Consider the following 24,414-nt stretch of genomic DNA (forward strand, 5'->3'; position numbering starts at 1 on the left):
GCATGGTGCCTGGCACAGGTGCTGTGGGGCTGGCATGCCCTCTGCAGGGCTCTGCCCTGGGAGGCTGGGCCACAGCTTAACCAGTGGTTCTCATGCTTCAGCACGCAACACAGTCAACCAGAGGGCTTGCTAAAACTGCTGGCCCCCATCCCCATGGTTTCTGATTTAGAAGGTCAGGGGTGGGGCCCAAGAATTTGCATTACTAGCAAGTTCCAAGTGTATGCTTTAAACCGGGTTCCCACTGGTTGAAACATTCACCTTTTGCACAAGGGGTTCCATAGGACCAGAAAACTACCCAGACTGGTGCTAGATCTCGCTGGACTCTGGATCCCGAGCTTGGTTTCTGCTTAGACTACTTGACCATAATAACCTCAGGCTTCCCAGGAGCTCCTGCCTGTCGGTACAGCCTCAGGGCCTTGGGCTGCCCCTCTGTCAGTGCTCCACGGTTCCTATTCACACCTTACTGCCACAGTCACACTGCAAGCTCCTTGTGAGGGCAGGGACACAACCTGCCCATCTCTGTACCCTTAAACCCTGCCCAAGAGCCCAGGAAGTAAATATCTGACCAGTTGTGTGATGGGAAGGACCTGCTCCAACAAGTGGACCAACAGAGCATCCTATGCCCTTCACTGGTTTGCCTTGAGAGGCACGGACTGTGGAAGAGCCCGGAGCCAGGTGGACTGTGCATGGCGAGGCAGGGTGGAGGGGGCAGACCTGAGCCTAAGATCCCATGCTACCACTAAGTCATGCTGGATCACAGGCCAGTCGTGGACTCTCTCCCTGCCTCAGTTTTCTCATCTGTAAAGTGGGGATGATAAAATAGTATCTCTATAGAACCAGGACTGACACGTAGTAAGTGCTCAGTAAATGATACCTGCCTCCTTTCTCCCCACTCCTGTCCCACCTCCCAGCCCCAAGCAGGTTGGGTATGGAACGTTCCTACCTCTTGGAAGGCCCTTTCTCACCCTGGTGAATTCCTCCTCACCATCCAGGCTCAGCTCAAATGTCACCCCTCTGAGGAGCCTCCTCTACACCCTCCCAGGAGAACAAATCATTCCTTTCCTCATCATATACCTCATCACATACAGATCTCTGACTTTACACTTGGTTGCAATCACAGGTATTTTGTAAGGATCCGTCTTGAGCTTCTTGAGGTCAGGAGCTGCGATTTATTTGCACAGGAGGAGCTCGATGAATGTTTGCATATTTATTTGCATAGGAGGAGCTCAGTGAATGTTTGCAGAACTGAATACACTGTAGTGAATGAGAGCACATGCAGTGTGTATAGTTCCCATGTGGCCACGACCTGGAAGTCTTGGTGAATGGATGGATGGCTAGGCCAGGGCTGGGCTGGAGGGAGACAGAAAGCATAGGCTGCACTGTCCCCTGCTAAGTTATAAATGGTGTGCTACAGGCTCAGGCATGGTGGGAAAACACAGTGGGCACATGGTTCTGATGGACCCCAGGCTCAAGTTCTGGCAGCGCTTTGCCAGTATTTTAAAAAAACCCTTCTCTTCCCTATGCCAACTGTTCGTCAGGCCAGCCTTGTGTGCTTGAATGCAGAGGAGACTTAGAAGGCGGAGTGGGGCTGACAACCAGGCATGGGTAGCCACGCTGGGAAGCCCACCCGAGGCCAGGGCTAGGGCCTGCCAGTGCTGGGCTAGCACCTTTTCCTCCATACACTCCTCACTCTGGCACCACCCTAAGGTCAGGGCTGGCCTGACTTGGCCCTGAAGCTCCCAGCACCAAGGGCAGAGGGCAGAAGTGGGGATCACTTAGGCATTCTAGTCAATATCCGAGTCCAAGGGCTTCTGCTTCCCAAGAAGCTGCTGCTTCTTCCTCCAGCGGCTCATAGAACCCACAGGGGCCAGAGGGCCTGAGGGAAGGAAGGGCCCAGCTCATACTCTTTTTTTCTTTTATCAATTTATTTACTTATTTCTTGGTTGCGTTGGGTCTTCGTTGCTGCATGTGGGCTTTCTCTAGTTGCAGAGAGTGGGAGTTACTCTTCTTTTCGGTGCGCGGGCTTCTCACTGCGGTGGCTTCTCTTGTTGCAGAGCACGGGCTCTAGGTGTGCGGGCTTCAATAGTTGTGGCACATGGGCTTAGTAGTTGTGGCTTGCGGGTTCTAGAGTGCAGGCTCAGTAGCTGTGGCGCACGGGCATAGCTGCTCTGCGGCATGTGGGATCGTCCCGGACCAGGGATCGAACCCATGTCCCCTGCATTGGCAGGAGGATTCTTAACCACTGTGCCACCAGGGAAGTCCCACCAGCTCATACTCTTTTAAAGGAGACTATCCCCTTTGCTTGCAGCCTGAAGCCCTCGGTCCAATTTTACTTCTATCCCAGACTTACTGGCCACTTGATTCCCCCACAGTGGGTGACTCACTGTGTGCCCCCAGCCCCACTGCTGGGCCAATCTGGAAAGACCAGGGCTCTCTGTCCCCTCGTCCCCACCGCTGAGTGTCTGGGACCTGGGCTGAGGACCTATAAGTCCTGGGGTGTGAACTGCTTTGAGCTCTCAGGATGAAAGCCTGCTGGGCAGTACAAAGTCACTCTCTGCTTGTTGTTCTTGCTCCTAATGAACCCTGGGGTGCCAGGGAGCCGGAGCGGAGTGTCAGACACAGGCTGAGCCCCAGAGGGCCAGGAGGACCACTCCAGGTGCCCGGCTCAGCAGGGTCACCCAGGGGCCAAGGCCAGAGGCAGAGGCTGCCAAAAACAACTGCCAGATGTGGCTCAGCCACGTACACATAGGCAGGCGCGTGACCACCTCTGACCTGACCCCGGACAGCCTAAAGACAGGAGTTGATCCTAGAAGTCTGGGCGCTATCTTCACCAAAGGCAGGAGATGGGAAAGATGAAAGAGAAAGACCTTGCAAGGATTTTTTGCACCCATTCAAATGAGATGTGTCCAGAGCGCTCAGCTAGTGATGCTAATCCCCCTTCATATCCCCGTGAAGACCAAAGCCTGTCCCCTGCCCTACTGTGGGCAGACACAGAGTCCACTTCACACGGGAGCTCCAACAGAGGGACACTTTCCATCAAACCCTGACCGGACTTTCAGGGGGCACATGGAAAAGGCCAGTTACTTAGAATCAAATTCCAAAGTCGTTCTTCAAAACAACACAGCATTTTCAGGGGTTATCAGTTTCTTTGGGGCCAGCTTTCCCCCTTCCTCCCACCCTAATCCCATAGCTCTCCTCCTCTCAGGATTCTCAGAGACACAGGGCCTGAGGGCTGAGGCTCTGCCGTTGCTGTGGAGAAGGTGAGAGCTGAGAGCAGAGCACATTTCCTGAGGCCCAGAGAGAGGGAGGGCAGTGCCCGGGGCCACACAGAGGCTGGACCCCAGGTATGTGAGTGAGCTTATTTTCCACCCCTCCCCCCAAACACTGCTGCTAAGGCTGGCAAGGCTAACCAGCCACCCCTACCCCAGTCCCCTGGGATAAGGGAAAATGGGGGGTGAGGGGAACCCAGCCCCAGGTAGGGATACCAGGCATTGGCCCCACAAATTCTCAGTGAGTCATGGGGCAGAGTTCACACCTGCAGTTCAGTCCCACCCGGCACCCCTGTGGCTGTTTCCCCACGCTGGCCTGGGTTTGAGTATAGCGGTACCCTTTCTGCTATTTGCAAAGGAGGAGATAGGGCTGCTGGATGTGTGGTCAGGGACAGGGGAGCCAATTAATTAATGTTCCCTCCTTTCTCCCTCCCACTTTCCAGATTCCCTCCCCCGTCTAAGCTGAAGATTTTAATGGATAACTTGCTCACACTCTCCATGTCTGCACCTCCCAATCTTTCAACCAAATGTGGCTCCACCCTGGCTAAGACCCCTCTCCAGCTGCCCAGTGTCCATGTTCTCCCTGGCAGGGGCACTCTGAGCATAAAAGAGGAGGACCCTGCAGCCTCAGATGGGCCTGGAGGGCAGTTGTGAGGGAGGCCTCCCGCTCTGTAGGCCACTGTTGGCTTAAGCACTCATCCTACCAGGTTTGAAATCAGACTCACCCAGTTACATAGCAGGGATTTAAGACTGTTGCTTCTCACTGACATGGTTTCTCCTGATATCTTGTTTCAGAGCATGATCATCCCCCATGATTCCCCCATTCCACAGTGTCCCAGGTCTCCAAAAGTCCTCTAGCTTAGGCCTTTGGTCTGTTCGGTATCTACCGATCGGCCAACTCCCTGAAAGAAGCATTCTGAAGAGCTGCCCACTGGGAAGCAGGAAACAAGAGAAAGCAGAGAAGAAAAGACAGCAGGAAAGATTATAGTTAGACATCAAGAAGGACTTTCTCACAGGGGTAGAAGATGCTGGAAGAGATCACTGAGAGGCCCGTGGCATCTTCTACTCATAGCCCTCTCCCATCTCTGCCCCAACGCATACTCTACCCTCTGCGGCTGCTCGTTTCCCGGCCCTATCAGCTGAAGCCCATGTGGCTTGCTACCAGCTCAGCTCCTGCAAACTTGACATTGGAAGGGTGCCCTTAACTAGCCAGCCTTCCAAGGTGCCCACACGAGGATGTGTATGGTGGGGTGGGAGAAGAGGGTGGCTCACTGAGCCAAAGCCATGAATTCTGATCCTGAAAATAGGCACCCTGAATTCCTTCAGATCTCAGATTGGAGGTCATCCACACTACATGAACCTAGACTAAGCTGCCTCACATTTGTATGGTCAGGGCAGACCCACAGTGTCCATTACCTTACAGAGGACTCCTAGACACACTCATCCAGCAGAAATGGGCAAAGAGGCTTTCTTTATGAAGAAGAGAAGATAGCCTGGCCTTTAAAATTCCCTTAGTTTCTTCTCTCTACTGGGCTGTAGGCAGTGTTTAACTCCTAGGCTTTTCCCAATAAAGAGACCTCACCGGGTACCTTGCTACCCTTTCTCCTGCATTACACAGAAATTCAGGAAAGGAAAGGAATTTGGCCAAATTCTCAACCACAGTTGAAGTTTCCCAACTCCCAGTCCAGTGCTCTTTTGAAGACATTTTTATGTTGCAGCTCTGGCGGGAACTCTAGTGAGAGACAGAGACCCTGTAAAATAGGCATCATTGTCCAGGAATGCTGATTTGAAGCTCCAAGACCTATCTCTGGAACTTACTTTGTGACTCTAACCTCAATAAGCCTCAGTTGCTCCCTCTGTAAAATGGGGCTAGGACCACCTACCCCCAGGATTATTATGAGGATTAAATGGAGATGAACCATTTGAACATGCCTGGCCTGCTGACAAGTACAAAATAGGCATTAACAAAATGCTTGCCTGAAAAAGAAAAAAGTGAGAACCCGAGGTTTCCCAACTGCATCCCAATAATGCAAGCCTAGTTCTGGAGGGGAGGACCTGCACACCTTAGGCCCATCCCTGAGAAGCCCAAGACCAGTGCACTGAATGGAGACCCCCTCCTCCTTCCCCCCTGCAGCTGCCCAGGGAGGGCACCAAAGTGGGTCTCAGCACAGGCTCTGCTCACTCAGAGCAACTTCTCACCTCCCAGAACCCAAGGGAGTCACTCCTGAAGACCAAAGGGGACAACTGCCTGATGCCTGGTCCAGTTCTAAGGGAAATACCTGTCACAGAAGCAGGGGCTCCCTACTCCCTGGGGCTCTCCAGGACAGGGCATCCCTTCTCGGGAGGTGGCAGGCAATGCTGCCCTTGCTCCAATGGCTGAGCAGAACTCATGGAGGTGTGGCACATGGGTGGCAGCGAGCCCAGAACACACTCTGAGGACAGGAAGACAGTGACAGCTCCCTGAGCGCTGCGGCCAGGCCAGGCCCCGCGTCTGCCTGTCCGCTGTCTTTTGGTCATCGCCCCGGCCCCACTTTGCTACTAGCTGCGGGGTCCTCGCCGGCAGGCCGGTCCGCTCGGGTCGCGCCTCTTTCCCGCCCACTCCGTCGGGAGGCGGCGGCCCGGGGACAGGCGCGCACAGCCACCGACCGGCTCCGAGTGCGCAGTCCTTTGCCTGCCCAGCCGCGGAGACCCGCGTGCACGCAGGCACCCGCGCCCCTCGGTGCCTGTCACCTCGGCGGCTGCTCGCACAGCCCCGGACTCAGCCGCGAGGCGCTGGGGGCGGGTGAGAGGGCGGCAGGTTTCTCCCGGGAAAACAGGGTGTCTGGGTGCGCCGAGGTGCCCTACCTTTCTCCCCGGGTTCGAGCTCCAGCTTCCTCCCCTCTCGGTGCTTCTTGGTGCGGCCTCGGCCCCTCCTCCTGGACTCCGACATTCTGCCCCGGGTCCCGGGTGATGGGACCGATGCGAGATGCGAGGCGCGAGGCACGGGAGGCAGGCGGACGGCCTGAGCTCTCCGCAGCCGCGCTGCGCCCCCGCCGCCTGCAGCCCCAGTGCCGGAGCGCGGCAGCCTTTCTTATAGGCGGTCACACCCTCCGGGGGAGGGGAGCGCCAAGCCTTAACTCTTCCCCTCCCGCGCCCAACGCCCTCACCACCCACCCCCCCCCCCCCCACCCCCCCACCCCCCCACCCGCCCCGGCTGCCGGGGCTGCGCGCGGCCGGGTTTGGCCTTGGACCCCTCCCGGGGCCCACCGAGGGAGGCAGGACCGGCGCCCAAACAGAGCGCCACGACCTCCTCGCCCGGAGAGAGGGCTGGAGCAGGGCTGGGGGCCTGAGCCGTGACTGAGGAGGGGGAGTAGAGATCCCCCAGCGAGGGCCAGGCTGAGGACAGCATGGGGGTGGGGAGACAGCGAGAGTACAGCCTAGGGAGGGACCGAAATGAAGCCCACTGACCAGCCCAGCGGAATGGGAAGCACTCTTGCTTTTTGCAGTCTGTCTCCACTGCTTCGTGTGCCCACCAGCCTGCCCGCCCACCCCGACCTTAGGGGCAGTGTGCCTGTGCCTCCTCATCCCTGAAGGTCTGGCTGCAACCCCCTGGGATCCCACCAACCGGGGCAATACCTTTTATGGAGGCACCATTTGTGCCTGGCTGCAGGGGTCTGTGGCCCAGGACCCCCTCCCCGCCAGCGCAGGCTGCAGCCAGAGAGAAACCTGGGTGCCCCAGGTGGCTAGTAGCGCCCCCTCCCACACACACTGACAGCCCAGGCTGCCAGCACCAGCTGGCTCTTCTCTTCAAGGCCTGTGATGGTGAATTCAGACACTGGAACCCCCCTGCCCGCCAGCACACCTCGCACAAGCCAATGGACGAGGGCTGTCAGAAAGGACAGCGTCCTGCCTCCTGCCTGGGTGTGGTGCTGAAAGGGTTACATAGAAGAGGCTCTCCCTCTTCTGGCTCCCAGAAAGCCTGAGCCTGCGGTTTGCCTGCCTCGCTCTGCCTGAGGTGTCCCCTTACAGCCATCCCAACTGGAATCAGAGTCAAAGATCATCTTAGCCAGTCCTCTGCCTCCTCAGGAGAGGGTCCCAAGGCTACTCTGGACAGTGTCCTCCTTAGGAGAGCCTGGAGCAGGTTAAGGCTCTGGGTCAAGGCCAGAGACTCTGAGGCTCCAGGGCTGCCTGGGGGCCTGGCCAACCTTGAGGCCAAATGGGGAGGGGCGGGGGTGGGGGAATGGGGGGGGGTGGACACAGAAAGAGAAAAGATGCAGGCAATGCCCACGCAGACGGCTGAACTCTAGTGCTCTTGGGGCCTCAAGCCTGTCCCATCAGGGGCCAGCTCTGGGAAGACCAAGTGTAAGAGATATCCCTCCTCCCACATCCCAACTGGGGTACAGTGAGCACTCACTTCAATTCAGGTAGCACTGTTCTCTGTGAGGTGGGCAGCAAGGGGTCCTGGGCAGAGCCAGAGTCCAGGTCTCACTCCTCCCCTATTCATTCAGCTTCCAAGTTGGCATTCACATCCATCCCTCCCCAGCCACCCGGTCACTCCCTCAGTTTACTCTCTCCTCCTGTCCCACAGACTCTGGTCTCCTTGCTTGAAGTCTTGCCCTCTCAGTTCTGACCTCCTCAAGGCCATCAGAGTGAGCTTGCTAAAACACAAACCAGATCACTTACTATTGCCTACAGGTTAAACCTAAGCTCCTCATTGATATCCAAAGCCCTGTTCCATTGGGCCCCAGCTCAAAGCCTTCTAGCCTCTAATCCTGTGCCTTAGCCACATTTACTTACAAGCCAAACACACCATATTGTCTCCTCTCCGTATCTTTGCACAGACTAATCTCTCTTCCCAGAATGGCCTTCCCCCCTTCCTGCCTCCCTGGCCTGGCCTGGCTACCCTCTCTGTTCAATCATTTAGCCAATATGTAGTAAGGCTTATTGTGTTTCAGGCCCAGTGCTATGTGCTGGGGATTGGCTGTGAGCAAGACAAACATGGGCCTACTTACATGAAGATTACAGTCTTGGTGGGGATGGACAAACAACTAATTACACAAATAATGAATTAATTAAAATTTGTGTTAAATACTGAAGAGACGCTCACTCAAACAAATGTTTCTATATGTTGACATACAGGTTGATAGAGGAAACAGATTGTAGTGAGGGAAGTCATTCCCTAGGAAATATTTAAACTGGGATTCAAAGAATGAGCTGGAGTTGGCTGGACTAAAGGGAGGTGGGAAAGAGCATTCCTGGCAGAAGCAACAGTACCTCCAGTGGCTATGGGGCAGGAAGGAGCTTTTGTGCCTTTGCAAAACCAAGAAACAGTCATTGTCCTGAGGGGTGTGTATGCGTGTGTATACGGGTGTATGCGTTTGAGTGTATGTAAGTGTGTGTATGGGGTATGTGTATCTGCATGTGAGGTAAGTGTGTGTGCACCTGGGGTGTGGGGGGATGTGGAGTGGCACACACGTGTGGAAGGAGCCTGGAGAGAAGGCAAGCAGCGGTCACATCAAGCAGGATACTGTAGGTGCAGTAATGGTATTGGGGTTTATCCCAAGAGCGATGGTCTGCTTCCAAAAGCTTTTAAGCAGCGTTTGTGAGGGGTGGCAGAGGGCAATCACCCGATCCTCTGCTTCCTAGTACTTTTTATGTATCTCTATAAGAATACATCACTGTGTATTGTTTTTAGTCCCCCCTCCCTTTTTTTTTGGCCGCACCACGCAGGGGATCTTAGTTCCCCGACTAGGGATCGAACCCGCGCCCCCTGCAGTGGGAGCGCGCAGTCATAACCACTGGACCGCCAGGGGAGTCCCTGTTTTTAGTTTCTACCTCTGTCTCCACTGCTAGAGTCAGGCCCCTTTAGGGCTGGGAGCCCAGCACCTGGCACATGGGAGGTGGCCTGTACCTCCCTGTGGGTCAGATGAGTGACCCCCTCCCACTAGTGAAGAAAGGCCCAAGGGCAGCAGCAAGACAACATGGCTCCAAGTAGGAGCCTGCAGCCAGAGCTCTCATGGCTCAGTCTCGATGCATGATACGAGTCAGAAATGCCACGGCAACTGCACGGGGGCATGAGCACTCTCCATGGGCTGGGATATCCACACATACTCCTGAGGGAGGTGGGGCTTGAAGAAGGGCTTCCAAGGTGGGGAGGATTTCGATAGGGGGCAGGGGAAGGGTTCCAGTGGGTGAGATATGGCAAAGACCTAGGGGAAGCAGTCGCTGGGCACTGGCTCAGGAGACCATGAGCAGACCAGGTTGATATGAGGAGGCTATGGGAGTTACTAATAATTAATATGGCAAACACTTACTGGGCACCTAGTGTAAGCCAGAGCTCACAGCGCTCAGCAGGTCAACCATTAACTTTCTTTATTAAATAGAGCCTACTAGGGGACAGGCTCTGAACATTGTGAGGGTCAGGTAAGAGCTTGAACCAGGGGGCAAAGGCGACGGAAGCAGTAGTAGTAAGAATAGCTAACATTATAGTATTAATTCACTTAATTCTTTACAACAACACTATAAATAAGTATCATTATCCCCATTTTGCAGAGGAAAATGGGAAACTGAGGCACAGAGAGGTGAAGTTATTTTTATTTGTCCAAGTCAAACGACTAGTAAGTGGCAGAGCAGGGTGAGGCACCTATGCGGTTGGGTACCCAGAGCACAGACTCTTTAGCACAGCTCCACGGTGTGGCTCAAGAACATGTGGAAAAGGAGAGAGTAGAGAAACGGCCTCCTCAAGGCCACCCACTGGCCTCGGGCCCTGCACAATCCCCGTAGCCCTGTGATGGCTACTTGATGCCTCGGTCGCAGGCAGGTGGAGAGTCACCACGAGGTGTGCTGGCAGGGCTCCCACGGCCCCGCCCCCCAGTTCCTGGAGCAAAGGCTTCCTGGCGGGAAGGACAGCAGGCACTTGGAGCACCCCCAGCCTGGACCAGGGCTCTTGCCATGAGCCTGAAAATGACCCTGGAAGCCAGACCTGTTGCCATGGGAACTCCTCCTTACCACAGGTTGTGCAATGCCCTGTACAACCTCATGTGGGAGCGAGCCAAACCTGGGGATGGGTCCAGAGACCACATCACCCAGAGAAGAAGCCTCTCCCCAATCCTGGTTTCACAATGGGACACTAACAGTAACGTAACAAGTTAATTCAATTCCTTTAAGGAGCAATAACACAATGTTTAACGGGCTTACAAACTTTTTTTTTTTCCTTTTTTAACATTTTCCCCTCCACTTTGAGGCTGTACCACCGGCCAACTTTGAAGTTTAGCAAAGTTTAGACTTGTTTGAGTCATGTGCAAAAATGCCTTTGAGTGAAAAGGGAAAAAAAATACTACCCCTTTCTCCGTCTGAGACTTTGGGGCTCCAAGAGGATTACCTGTAAAGTTCTCCTGCAAAGGGGTCTCAGGGACCAAGCCCCCTCCCCTTGGACTCACTGCTTGGTGGGGTTCTCCAGGAGAGTGTCAGTGACCTCAGGCCAGGGAGAGCCTGATGCCCTTCCTTAGGGCCACCTCCAGCCCAAGAAAGGGCACCCCTGAGCCAGCCCTGAGCCACTGCATGTTCGCCCAGGGAATTAAAAGTCCCTGGAGAAGATGAAGCTACTCTTACTCTCAGCCACCCCCGTTTTAGTGCCTCAAAGTCACGAGGCTCCTCTCCCTCACTCCCCACCCAGTGAGGCTGCCAGAGGAGGAAATAGATCAATATGCCACTCCCTGTAGGACCGGAGAACTTCCCAGTCACCCTAGAGGATTATGCAAGGAAGGGCCTGGGAAGCCCCGTACCCCATTACTCTAGGAGACAGTGGGATCCTGGCTGGAGCCAGGTGTGCCCTGAGGAGCGCCTGAGAGTCAGTCCCAGCCCACCAGGCCCAGAGAGAGACTCTCCCAGAAGCTGCACCCGGCCTGCAGCTTCAGCATCCCTATAAACCACGACAGATTTCTTCTCCTACATACAAGCTCGCTCATGCTTCCACCTCTCCCTGACAGCCTGCAGAGAACCGGGCAGCCAAAGAGAAGGGAGCTGCATAGATTGGACAAAAAGGAGGGGCTGAGTTAGATGCTTAGGACACCTGGGCTTGGGCCCAGTTTTGCCCCTGAGATTAGGTTCATCTGAGCAGGTCAGTTTCCAGGTCACCAGGGACTCAGGCTACAAAATGGGGAGAAGTGCCCCCAGATCTCCCTGCCCCCCAGCCTGGGAAGGCCACTAGAACCTGGGTGATCAAGGGAGTAAGGGGCTCGAGATCATTGCAGAAGACACTCGACTGCCGGGTGAGAATGCCTCTGGAGCCACACACAGCCCTGTAAGCCCTGGCTATTCCCCTCCGAATTGTGCCGGCCCGCTCAGCACGCACATTGGCACCCACATCTAGGTGCATGAACTCCCCTAAGCCCTGGCACCGCAGAGAGATTGACATCAGTCATCCATCCCACCCAGGCTCCAAACCAGTCCTCTTAAGACTTTGATGCTCTGAGCAAGACTTGGTTTCTCCTCAAGGGGGGAACAAAAAAGAGCCCACAGGCCTTTCTCACAGAGATTCCACTAAGCAGATGAGGAAATTAATTTCTGATCTTCTAGAAAGAGGACATTTGAAAAGGGCTCAGCCATGGGCAGCTCCCTAGCCTCAAAGGCCCACACCAACAGTGCCAAGGTGCAGGGCCACGCCTCCCCGCCATGCCCTTTTGACCCCATCCCCTTTCCTTTGGCTCCTGTGGGGACACAGGTTAGCTGTCCCAGAGCCTGAGCTGGGCCTGACTCGGGGGGCTGATGGGTGGGCACCTCTGCTTCCATTCCCATTGTTTAGAAGCATCTTCCTGCCCCAGCCCACCCAATCCCAAACCCAGGAGAGAATTCATGCCTCCTGCTCAGGAGTTTGTCCTTCCTTTCAGCCCCTCTTGGGAGAGAGAAGGAGGTGGAAGGGAAGGGGCAGGCCCATCCCAGGAAGAGCCCCAGGACAAGCTGGGAGGGCCCAGGAGAGAGAAGAAAGCATTGGCCAAAGAGAGGGTGGAGAGACGCCCCTGGCTCCAGGGGCCGGGAGAAGAAAGCCGAGGCAGCAATGGGAGAGCAAACCAGGGGAGAGGTGAGGCGACAGGCAGGCCTGGGCAGGGCTGGAAGCAGGATGGAGAGAGGAAGTGAGAAACTGGAGCAGCCCCGGTGATGAAGGGGGGTGGGGGGAGTGTGATGAAGATGACAAAGAAATGTGGGCCCGGAGGGAGGCGGACTAGGCGCCACTTCCAGTGTCCCCAGACACCCGCTGGGTGCCCTTGGGCAGGTCTCTTTCCCTCTCTGGCCTGCCTTCCCATCTTGAAAATGAGATTGGACTAGATGATCTTGAGAGGTCCTCCCGTGTGAGGAACCTAAGGGTTCCATGCTTACCAGCAAGAGGGGAGGGGGCTGGGAGCAGACAAGTGAGTGGCCCGTCTGACAGATGGGGAAGGGAACTGGTCCACAGGCCCTTCTCCCAGCCGCACGCTCTCTCTTAGCTCTTTCCTTCTGTGGCCACTTGGCCTGGCAGAAGCCCTGAGTCGTTGTCTGTAGCCCTCTGTTAGGCTGCAGGGAGGGAATCAGGGGCTGGCACAAAGCCTGGGGCATGGGTATCAGTCCCCGCCGCGGGGGGCCGGGCTGCCCTGGATTCCTGCTGCCAGCCTCTTCCAAGGCACAGCCTGGGGGCAAACTGCCCCATCTGCATGGAAACACCTGGGAGACTCTGGCGCTCCATCTTGTGCGACCCAGAGCCACACTTCTCCCTGGGGTGAGAGGTGGGAGCCTGTTTACCTTTCCCAGTAGACAGGGAAAGGGGTGTGATTCAGTCCTTCTGCCTGCCTTCTTCTTTAAGCTAACTGTGTAATTACACAGCAATAATAATAACTGGCACTTACACACCGAGGCCTGTGAACGTACATAATTTATAACGACATAATGACTTGTTTGCTGGCCTGGGGGCTGTGGGGATCATGCACAAGGGCTGAGCTACTGTCTATACCATCCCGGGGACACAGTGACTGCGTGCATCAGCAACCCATGAAAGCCAGCGCTCCCAGAAGTAATCGTCCCCCACCCTGCAGGTCCCGTCTGAGTGTAGCAGGGATAGTGAGGGGCCAGCCCTCTTATATGGAATCGGCTCACATCTCTCCATCCACTCTGGGAGGTCAGGCTGGAGGGGCCAGTGCCCATCCCCACCCCCTTGAGGACTGAGGGGGCTCGTCTAGAAGGTTGCAGTCCCTTTCCGGGCAGAGGGAGACAATTCAATCCAGACTGGCAAATTTGGAGAGACTCCTGGTCACCGCCCAACGGAACAAGAGGCCTTGCCCAATATAGGCATTTATGAGCCTGGAGGCAAAAAATTCTCTTCTCTCTCTCTCAGCCCTGCCCAGCCTAGCCCTACCCAGCCCAGCCCTGCCCTGCCACCCCAGGCTTGGCTGCTGCAGGGACCACAGCCCAGCTTCCCTGGCCTGGTCTGGGTGCTGGTTCACATGCCAGACTTGGACCTCTTAGAAATTCCCAAAGGACAACTTCACAGATGCTAATTTCGTCGTAGCTCTGGCAGCCCTCAAGGACCCTGAAGACCCAACTCTGGCCCTGTCCTCTTTCTTCTTCCTGCCCCCAATCACCACTTTCCTTCTCCTCAGAGACCCTGTTTACAGCTGATGGAAGTCCCAGCACTAACCACAAAGCAAAAACCATGAAAACTTCTAGGCTCTTGGCTCTTGGAGCACCCTGGAGTGGGAGTATCGTAATTCACTCAGGAGCAAGGTCTACAAATTCCAAGTAGATACGATATCAAGACAGGGCCAGGAAACCTGAGTTCTCTTTTCAGCTTGGCCAGTTCTTTCCTGGTGGTTCCTGAAGTCATATTTTCCCTTTGGGCCTCGATGTCTGCTTGCCTGTGAACCAAGGGAAGCCGAAATGCTAGCCAAAGTCCACTCTAGCCATGAACCTTCAGAGAAGAGCTCTGAGTCTCCAAATGTGTTCCCATCTCTAGGAACTTCATCCCTGGCCATCAGCTGTTGCCCCTACAGCTGGCTCTCTAGCAGCCTCCCTCCTACCTTTGGAAGATCAACCATTCATTGCTGGAAAACTCTGCTCTTGTGAGCCCAGCCTGTGGGTGTGTATGGGGATGCGTATGGGAACCAGCAAGCACCTCCATGGCCTCAGGAGCTCTGAGCACCTGCCCCTGGCCATCGGATGCTGCAGAATTCCATTCAGTCTTCCGAGGGCTGCAGACCACAGCATAGAATCATCCACCATCCTCCCACCATCACGACAATGGCAACAATGAGGAGGAGGATGTCAATGATGGTGACTTCGATAACCCTCTTGCACCCATACTCACCCCTAAATCCATTTCCGACACTCTGTCGCAGTCACACCCAGGCTTCTGGTGAATCTGACTCTCTCCCACCCTCTCTGAAGCAGTGGCTTCTGAAAACTGTGGTCAGCGAAGTGCCTACCACAAGCCTTTGTCTAATTACCCACATTGTTCTGGGTTCTGAATGATGTCCAGCCAACTGCTTCCTTTATGTCATTTTATATACAGTCTTCCACCCCAAATCAGTCCAACACCACCAATCCACCCCCTAGTCCCTGAGGCTCACCTCTTGGCCAGCGGCTTCAAAAGTTCGGCTGCCTGAGGGGATCTCCACCAGAGACTTTGTGTCTCTTCTGCTTTGCTTTTTTTTTTTTTTTGCTCCTTGGAGTCAGACATTGCACCCTCAGCACCTGCTCTGTGACAGACGCAGTGCTGGGCACTGCAGGGACACAAAGGCCCTGCCCTCAGGCGCTCACGGTCTAGAGGGAGGATAACATTTTCACAGATGGAAAAAAATCACACTGTAAGACAGCAGCAGCAATTTATGGATAGTTTCCTATGAGAGGATCATTCTAAATATCCTGGAAGTTCCTTGGGAAGAGTTAGTGTGACCCGTGGTGGTCAGTCAAGGTGGGCTTCCTATAAAGGAATGGGAAGATTCCAATTAGCAGAAGGGGTTGGAGGTGAGATGCGAACTGGGGATGGGAGGATGGATGTCAGAGGGAGGTACACTGACTTATAAGGGAAATCAGGATGCTTCACATCCTACACCTGGGCCCTCTGGCAATTTCCCTGTCCCTACCACCTCAGGACCAGGGAGCCCGCACATTTGGAGTGGCCTTAAGGCCACCGTGGGCCCGGAATTCAGCCTCACTTAGAGCTACCTTCCTCTAGCTGCTTTCCAGGGCTCCACAAAGAAGAATGACACCCCCTCCCCAAAATGCACATGTACACACATGCACACCCACCCTAAAGACAGCAGCTTCATGAGCTTTTCTGTCAAATCCCCTAGGATCCTCCCACTACATATATTATCTCTGTCCCTCCCTCGTTCACTCATACCTGTCTATACCTCATCCCTCCTATTGTAGTCCTCCAATCCATTACATAACTCTGTTTGGGATTATTTTTGCCCAGAGGTGTGAGCTGCATTTCTGCATATTTAAGCTGTCCTTGATTCATTCCTGCCCATTTCTTAGTTCTGTTTGCCCAGGGTGCCCGCCCCGCCCACAGGCTCCAAGGCCCCTGGGAACATGCCCACATCGGGCTCAGCCTGCCTCACAGCTAATCGGCTGCTCCACTCCGGGCCCAAGAGAGCAGACACAGAGCCATGCAGGTACCGCTCAGGTGGGCCCCAGGCCAGGGTAGGCCCCGGGCCTTGTTACACCAGAGTCACAAAGACTCTGATGCCTTTCATTGTTCTCCATTCCTCCCTCCCAGCAAGCCTTGGACCTTGTATCTCCTAGTCTTTTCCACCTGCAGGGGTTGCACTCCAACTCTATGGCCCCAGGGTGAGGCCCCGATGATTCAAGGGGGAAGGAACAGTGGGAGGAAAGACAAAATGCTAATTAATGGTTTATTTCCTATTAGCTTCTCACAAATAGAATGGCTTAATGTAATTACTGAAATGGTTACAAGGGGGCTCTTGTTGCATTGTAAAACATTATCTGACAATCATTTTATTTTTAAGAGCTCATTACCAAATAGACTGGAAGTCACTCTCCAGCCTTCTCTCCTGCTGCGGGATGGGGTGATTTGGTGGACAATAAGATGGGGAGCCTTTTTGCTCAAGGTCACCAGTTGAAATGAGGATTCAACCCAGCAGTTTCCAACTACTGCGAGCAGCCGGTGCCAGCTGAGCTGCCAAGGCTCGCCGGGCTCGGTGGTGGCCAGGACCCGCAGGTCCTGCCCACATTACCGTGTCTCATGCAGGCCCCTGACTACTGGGTCACCAGGGAGGACACTGAGCTCCTCGGGACAGACTGCCACCCGAATTTTGCTCCTCGCAGGCCAGCACCACCACCACCACACCTGTATCCTGTGCCTGAAGGCTCTGTCCCAAGGCTCCCTTCGCAGTTATTTTGCTCCTACCATGTGCCAGACTGTGCCGATGGATCTGTATGTGTCTCTCATAACACTCTGAGTATTGTTATCTGATTTACAAGCAGCAGAATGACATAGCCTAAAAGTTTATGAAAGGCTCTGTGAATTTTAGATGATCATCTAGTTAAAATGAAAGGATCATGGTAACATTTGTACTGCGAAGATGCGATGGGAATATAGGAAAGACTTTCCTGGAACACGGGACTGCCTAGACAAAGGCACAGAGTGGGAACTGGCAGAAAGGGTTCAGAGAGGGATGACTATTTCACTTTGACTGACATCAAAGACACAGATAGGGAGTCATAAGAGAGAAGGCTGGGAAAATTGGGTGGGAACAAGGCAGCTCAGAGCTCTTGGAGCTCATGCCAAGGAAATGAGAGGACATAGAAGGTTTCTGAGCAAGGGGGTGACCCAACCCCCGTTCTCCTTTTGGAGGCTCATCTGGCAGCAATGTGGAGTACTGATCCCCTCCAAAACATTCCAAGTTACAGTCTCAGGGGTGCGGCCAGACTTGGTATTTGTAGCTATCCTGATGCAGATGGCATCTGAAACACACTTGGAGAAAATTGGCCCTAGAGAATCCAGTCCCCATTGCTCAGCTTGGCATTTAGAGTTTGTTGTAACCCGTCCCCACTATCAATTTTTTTCCTTACAATTATATTTTTAAAAGTTAATTGAGACAATTTACATACCATATAAGTGACCCATTTAAAGTACAAAATTCACTGTTTTGGGCGGGTATATTCACAGAGTTATGCAACCATCATTACAACTAGTATTAGAACATTTTCATTACCCCCCAAAGAAACCCTGTACTCTTTAGCACCCCTCTTCCCCCATCCCCTGCAGCCCTAGGCAACCACTGATCAACTTTCTGTCTCTATAGGTTTACCTATTCTAGACATTTCATATAAATGGAATCATACAACGTGTGGTCTTTTTGTGACTACCTTCTTTCACCTAGTATATTGTTTTTCAAGGTTCATACATCTTGTAGCATGTATCAGTGCTTCATTCTTTTTTATGACTGAATAATATTCCATTGTATGAATACACCACATTATTTATATATTCTTCAATGATGGAATGATGGACATTTGGGTTGTTTCTACTTTCTGGCTATTATGAATGGCGTTTCTATGAACATTTGTGTGTAAGTTTTTGTGTGGATGTATGTTTTAATTCCTCTTGGGTATATACCTATCTGGGAGTAGGATTGCTGTGTCATATGGTAACTCTGTTTAACCTTTTGAGGAAGTACCAGACTGTTTTCCAAAGCAGCTGTACCCTTGTACATTCTCACCAGCATTTATGAAGTTTCCAATTTCTCTATATCTTTGACAACACTTGTTATTATCTGACTTTTTGAGTTTAGCTATCCTAGTAGGTGTGAAGTGGTATCTCACTATGTGTTTTTTTAAAGTAGATTTATTGAGATATAATTCACATACTGTACAATTCGCCCACTGATACATTTCAATGGGAATATTACATTATTTCATTGTGGTTTTGATTTACATTTCCCTGATGAATAATGACATTGAGCATCTTTTCTGGTGCATATTGGCCATTTGTTTATCTTTCGAGAAATGTCTATTCAGATCCTTTGCTCATTTTTAATTGGGTCATTTATCTTTTTATAATTGAGTTGTAAGAGTTCTTTATATATTACAGATACACATCCCTTATCAGATATGTGATTTGCAAAAATTTTCTCCCAATCGTGGGTTGTCTTTCACTGTCTTGATGGTGTCCTTTGAAGCATAAAAATTTGTAATTTTTTTTTTTTTTTTTTAGAGGCTTCCCCCCCCCCTTTGGATTTATTTATTTATTTATTTATTTATTTATTTATTTATGGCTGTATTGGGTCTTCGTTTCTGTGCGAGGGCCTTCTCCAGTTGCGGCAAGTGGGGGCCACTCCTCATCGCTGTGCGCGGGCCTCTCATTATCGCGGCCTCTCTTTGTTGCGGAGCACAGGCTCCAGATGCGCAGGCTCAGTAATTGTGGCTCACGGGTCTAGTTGCTCCGCGGCATGTGGGATCTTCCCAGACCAGGGCTCGAACCCGTGTCCCCTGCATTGGCAGGCGGATTCTCAACCACTGCGCCACCAGGGAAGCCCCAAAAATTTGTAATTTTGATGAATTCCAATTTATTTTTTCTTTGGTTGCTTGTACTTTGGGTGTCTTTTTTTTTTTTTTTTTAGAACCATTACTTAATCCAAGGTCACAAAGATTTACACCTGTTTTTTCTTAGAGTTTTGTATTTTTAGCTCTTACATTTTTATGTTTGATCCATGTTGAGTTAATTTTTGTGTATGGTGTGAGGTATTCTTTCCCATGTGGATATCCAGTTGTCCCAGCACCCTTGTTATACAGACTATAATTGCATTTTTCATCAGTTCATCTCAGTGATTCTTATGTGGACTACAGTCTGAGAACCACTGAATTAAAGGATACAGAACTAGGCTAGGCAATGAGTGAAAGGGTTTAAACTTCGGTGGTCATATTAAGAATTGAGATAAAAGGACAGATGAGAGATATAGGGATGAAGGAAATGGTAACACAAGGTGACAGAGTGGTTGTAGTGACCCATAAAAAGCCGAAGATGACAATACTACGATTACACCTTTTCTTTGTACCCTTTTACAGCTTAAAACATGTTCCCACAAACCTTGTTTTATTCCATCCTCTTAGTGAGATAGAGAGGGTTACCATCTCTGTACAACAGGTGAGGAAACTGATTGTCCAAGATGTGGTTAGTAAGCAGCCAAGACAAGCCCCGAGATTCTGAACATCAGTGACTAGAACACTGACGGGAGTTGGCAAAATGGGGGCAAGAGCTGCTTGAGTTGTTTAGACAGGTTGGATTTGGGCTGCCAGCTGGACATGACTAGCGGACATCTGAAAACGCAGCACCAGAGTGGGCTCAAGAGGTCGGAGTTGAAGATGAGGTTTGAGGAGTCACTGTTGAAAAGCATCGTTAAAGTAATCGGCGCAGGCAGGCCTGCCAGGGAGAAAGTGTAGACAGAAAAGAGAAAGGCAGAAGCAGTTCCTTGTGGGAAGAGACCTATATTTAGAGGCCAGGAAGAAATCACCAGTGTAAGAGGCCAGGAAGGGTTGGGCCTTTTCCCAACAGTGGTTGGGAAAAGAGCTAGGAGAAGAATTTTCTGAGAATAATAGGGTGGGTCAACCAGTAGCAAACACTGAATAAATAGCCAGGAGGGAGAAAACTTCCAAAAGGCAAGGTGGGGGATGGAAGGGGCTAGGGGAAATGTCACAGATCATTGTTTTGAAGAGTTGGCCAATGAATCACACTTCACTGCTTGATGGAACTGTGTTACTTGAAGGAAACGCTTCGTGATCATCTTGTAAAGCAAATAATCACTCTCTAACCAATCAATGTCTGTCTGTCTATCTATCTATCTTAGAGAATTTTCACATAAAGGTTTTGCTTAAAGTTAGCTATGGCTGCCTATGGAAGGGATCACAATGTGCTTCTTAAATGATTACCTTTCCAGGGGCAGAGAAGTCAGACCAGGTTTCTGCAGTATGAGTACAGATTAAGCAAGCAGTTCTGTGAGTTTCGAGCTTGTATTCAAAGTCATGTATGGGGAAGGGAAATGGCAGGTATGGGGCCACTAACCCTCCCTTCCCCATGCCCCCTGGGCATCATATGGCCCTGTGTTACTAACAGCAAGAAGCACTTGCCAGGACCTGGTCATTATGTTTAGCTTGTATGCATTAGCTGCCTGAGAAAATGATCTTCAAGGTTCCCTGAATCTCTGTAGCTAAATGACAGGCTGGAGAGAGGAGGGACCATGGGAGGCAACAAGATGAGAGACGAAATGTTAGAACGATCAAGCATCTGGAGAAGGGTACTGGATACTCTCTTGTTCCACATCTTAGCCCTTATGGGTTTAGTTTGTATCAGGGTAGAGGTGGGGGGTGAGTTACATGGCTAAATGCCTGGCTTTGTGATAGTTTGATTCAACTGAGCAGAGCTCTCTCAGCATCTAGTCCAAGCAAGCTAAGCACGGTGGGGGAGACAGTGATGCTGAAGACAATCTGGTCTCAAGGAGCTCACAGCTGCCATACTAACAGACAAGAGATGTGGTCTCTTGCACATATTTGGCATGCAAATATTTGTGAAAACAAAATTGAATTAAAATATACAACACAGGGCTCTAAAAGAGAAGCAATGAATGTACATGGAATACTAGGTAACCACTTCAATGACAAATATGTTGGCTATGTCAATGTATGAAGACTGTAAATAAAATACAGCAATTGAACAAGGCAGAGACCACACCACAGACAGCTGTGCAAGGCTCTCAACCAAAATCAGAGAGACTATGGAGGGCAGTAGGGATTTACCTGTCTAGTGTTCCATAAGTTTTCTTCCTGTAAACTGGCTTAAGTTCATAATTAAAATGAGTGGTCTAGAAAACAGGTGTTATAGAACTGTGGAAGATGGAGTGGTCATGGAAGAATGAGACTGCAGCTGGGCCTTGATGGATGGGTAAAATTCTCCCGAGCCAAAGGGGGTAGGGAACATTCTAAACAGGGAGAATAACATACACAAGGGTTCAGAGGCAGGAGTGTGTAGACTATAACAAGGCATAGTGAGCAAACCAGCTTAGCTTGGAAAAGTAGATGTAGACCCTGATGTTGAAAGCTTACATGCCAATCTAAGGTATCTGGATTCTATTTTATAGGCTGAGGAGGATTCCTAAGGGTATTGGGCAGCAATTCTCAATCTTTACATTTGTGAGGATTAAATGAGTTAATCCAGGTAAAGTCCTTAGATCAGAGCTAAATGTTTATTATTATTATTATTATTATAACCTTTGTGGCTTGTCTTCCAAATAAACCATAAGTTTCTTGAGGGCAGGGGTTCTATCTTCCAGGGAAGGAGGGAAGTGTGTATGTGGGGGGGGTAATCATCTAACCCAGACTCACAGGGTCAGAGAAGGCATCCCAGCATAAAACATGGCTTCTCTGAGACCTTGAAGACATTAATCAGGCATGACGAAAGGCATGTCTGGAGTGGAGATTGAGGGGAGAGAAAGGAGATTATTCCAGACGAGAAAACAGCGTATAGGATAAGCCCAAAGGAGGGAAAGTACATGAAACTAAAGAAAAGTTTAGCTACTATCCTCTGAGAAGTTTTCTGTTTTAAAAGCAAATGACAAAATGGTCATAGCATTGTTGCAGGATACAAGGTTAATATACAAGAATCAGTCACTTTCCTATGTACCAGCAATTAACAAGTGGAATTTGAAATTAAAAATACATTACCGTTTACATTGGCATTCCCCTCAAACGAAATATGTAGAGATAAATTTAACAAAATGTGTACAAAATGTGTATAAAACTCTGATGAAAGATATCGAAGAGCTAATGGAGAGAGATTCCATGTTCATGAACAGGAAGGACTCAATGTTGTCAGGATGTCAGTTCTTCTAATCAGAAGCCCAGCAAGTTATTTTGTGGATACTGACAGACTGATTCTAAAGTTTATATGGAGACGCAAAAGACCCAGAATAGCCAACTCAACATTGAAAGAAAAGAACAAAGTCAGAGGACTGACATTACTCAACTTCAAGACTTACTGTAAAGCTTACAGTAATCAAGACAGTGTGGGGGACTTCTCTGGTGGTTCAGTGGTTAAGACTCCACACTCCCATGCAGGGGGCGAGGGTTCGATCCCTGGTCGGGGAACTAAGATCCCATATGCTGCACAGTACAGCCAAAAAAAAAAAAAGGAAACCCCGCTTTAAAAAAAAAAAAGACAGTGTGGTATTGCAAAAGAATAGACAAATAGATCAATGGAACAGAGCCCACATAAATATAATCAACTGGTCTTTGACAAAGGAACAAAGGCAATACAGTGGAGCAGAGATGTTTTCCTCAATAAATGGTGCTGGAATAATCGAACATCCACATGCAAAAAAATCAGTCTAGGTATAGTCATTACACCCTTCACAACAATTAACTCAAAATGAATGATAGATCTAAATGTAAAATGCAAAACTGTAGAACTCCTAGAAGATAATGTAGGAGAAAATCCAGATGACCTTGGGTTTGGTGATGACTTTCAAGATACGACACCAAAGGTACAAGCCTTGAAATAAATAATCGATAAGCTGGACTTCCATTAAAATTTAAAATTTCTGGGCTTCCCTGGTGGCGCAGTGGTTGAGAGTCTGCCTGCCGATGCAGGGGACACGGGTTCGAGCCCTGGTCTGGGAGGATCCCACATGCCGCGGAGCGGCTGGGCCCGTGAGCCACAATTGCTGAGCCTGCGCGTCTGGAGCCTGTGCTCTGCAACAAGAGAGGCCGCAATGGTGAGAGGCCCGCGCACCGCGATGAGGAGTGGCCCCCACTTGCCGCGGCTGGAGAGAGCCCTCGCACAGAGACGGAGACTCAACACAGTCATGGATAAATAGATAAATAAATAAAAGAACGTGAATTTCTTAAAAAAAAAAAAAATTTAAAATTTCTGAATGTTCTCACCACAAAAAAGAAATGATACTTATGTGATGTGATAGAGGTATTAGCTAAAACTATGGTGGTAATTATATCACAATACATAAATGTATCAAATCAACACTGCTGAACTTTTTAAAAAATTTTATTTATTTTTATTATTTTTTGCTGTGTTGCATCTTCTTTGCTGCGTGTGGGCTTTCTCTAGTTGTGGCGAGCGGGGGCTACTCTTCGATGCAGTGTGCGGGCTTCTCATTGTGGTGGCTTCTCTTGCTGCGGAGCACGTGCTCTAGAATGCAGGGCCTTCAGTGGATGCAGCACACAGGCTCAGTAGTTGTGGCTCTTGGGCTCTAGAGTGCAGCCTCAGTAGTTGTGGCGCATGGGCTTAGTTGCTCTGCAGCATGTGGGATCTTCCCAGATCAGGGCTCGAACCTGTGTCCCCTGCATTGGCAGGTGGATTCTTAACTACTGTGCCACCAGGGAAGCCCAACACTGCCGAACTTCTTAAACTTACACAATGTATGTCAATTATATTTCAATTAAAAAAACAAAGAACTTCTGCTCTGTGAAAGACAATGTCAAGACAATGAGAAGACAAGCCATAGACTGGGAGAAAATATTTGCAAGAGACACATCTGATAAAGTACTGTTATCCAAAATAAACAAAGAACAATTAAAACTCAACAATAAGAAAACAATCAACCTGATTTAAAAATGGGCAAAGGACATGAACAGATACTTCACCAAAGAAGTTATACAGATGGCAAACAGGCATGTGGAAAGATATTCAATATCACATGCCATTAGGGAATTGCAAATTAAAACAATGAGATACCTCTACACACCTATTCAAATGGCTAAAATCCAGAACCTGACAACACCAAATGCTGGTGAGGATGTGGAGTAACAGGAACTCTCTCATTCATTGCTGATGGGAATATAAAATGGTACAGCCACTTTGGAAGACAGTTTGGCAGTTTCTTACGAAATGAAACATACTCTTACCGTACGACCCAGCAATTATGTTCCTTATCCAAGTGAGTTGAATACTTATGTCCACACAAAAACCTGCACAGGGATATTTATAGCAGCTTTATTCATAATTGCCAAAACTTGGAAGCAACCAAGATGTCCTTCAGTTTGGCGAATGGATAAATAAACTGTGGTACATATAGACAATGGAATATTATTCAGTGTTAAAAAGAAATGACCTATCAAGCCATGAAAAGACACAGAGGAACCTTAAATGCATATTACTAAATGAAAG

The 24,414-nt window shown here is 50.6% G+C and overlaps 1 protein-coding gene across 3 annotated transcripts in view; it reads right to left on the reverse strand.

The window, feature by feature from the left end:
- Positions 1 to 24,414, reverse strand: part of NRG2 (neuregulin 2) — a 182,091-nt gene that overhangs the window by 52,669 nt on the left and 105,008 nt on the right. The gene's annotated exons all lie outside the window — the stretch shown is intronic.

Source organism: Balaenoptera musculus, chromosome 3 (genome assembly GCF_009873245.2).
Source record: "Balaenoptera musculus isolate JJ_BM4_2016_0621 chromosome 3, mBalMus1.pri.v3, whole genome shotgun sequence".
Classification (NCBI taxonomy): domain Eukaryota; kingdom Metazoa; phylum Chordata; class Mammalia; order Artiodactyla; family Balaenopteridae; genus Balaenoptera; species Balaenoptera musculus.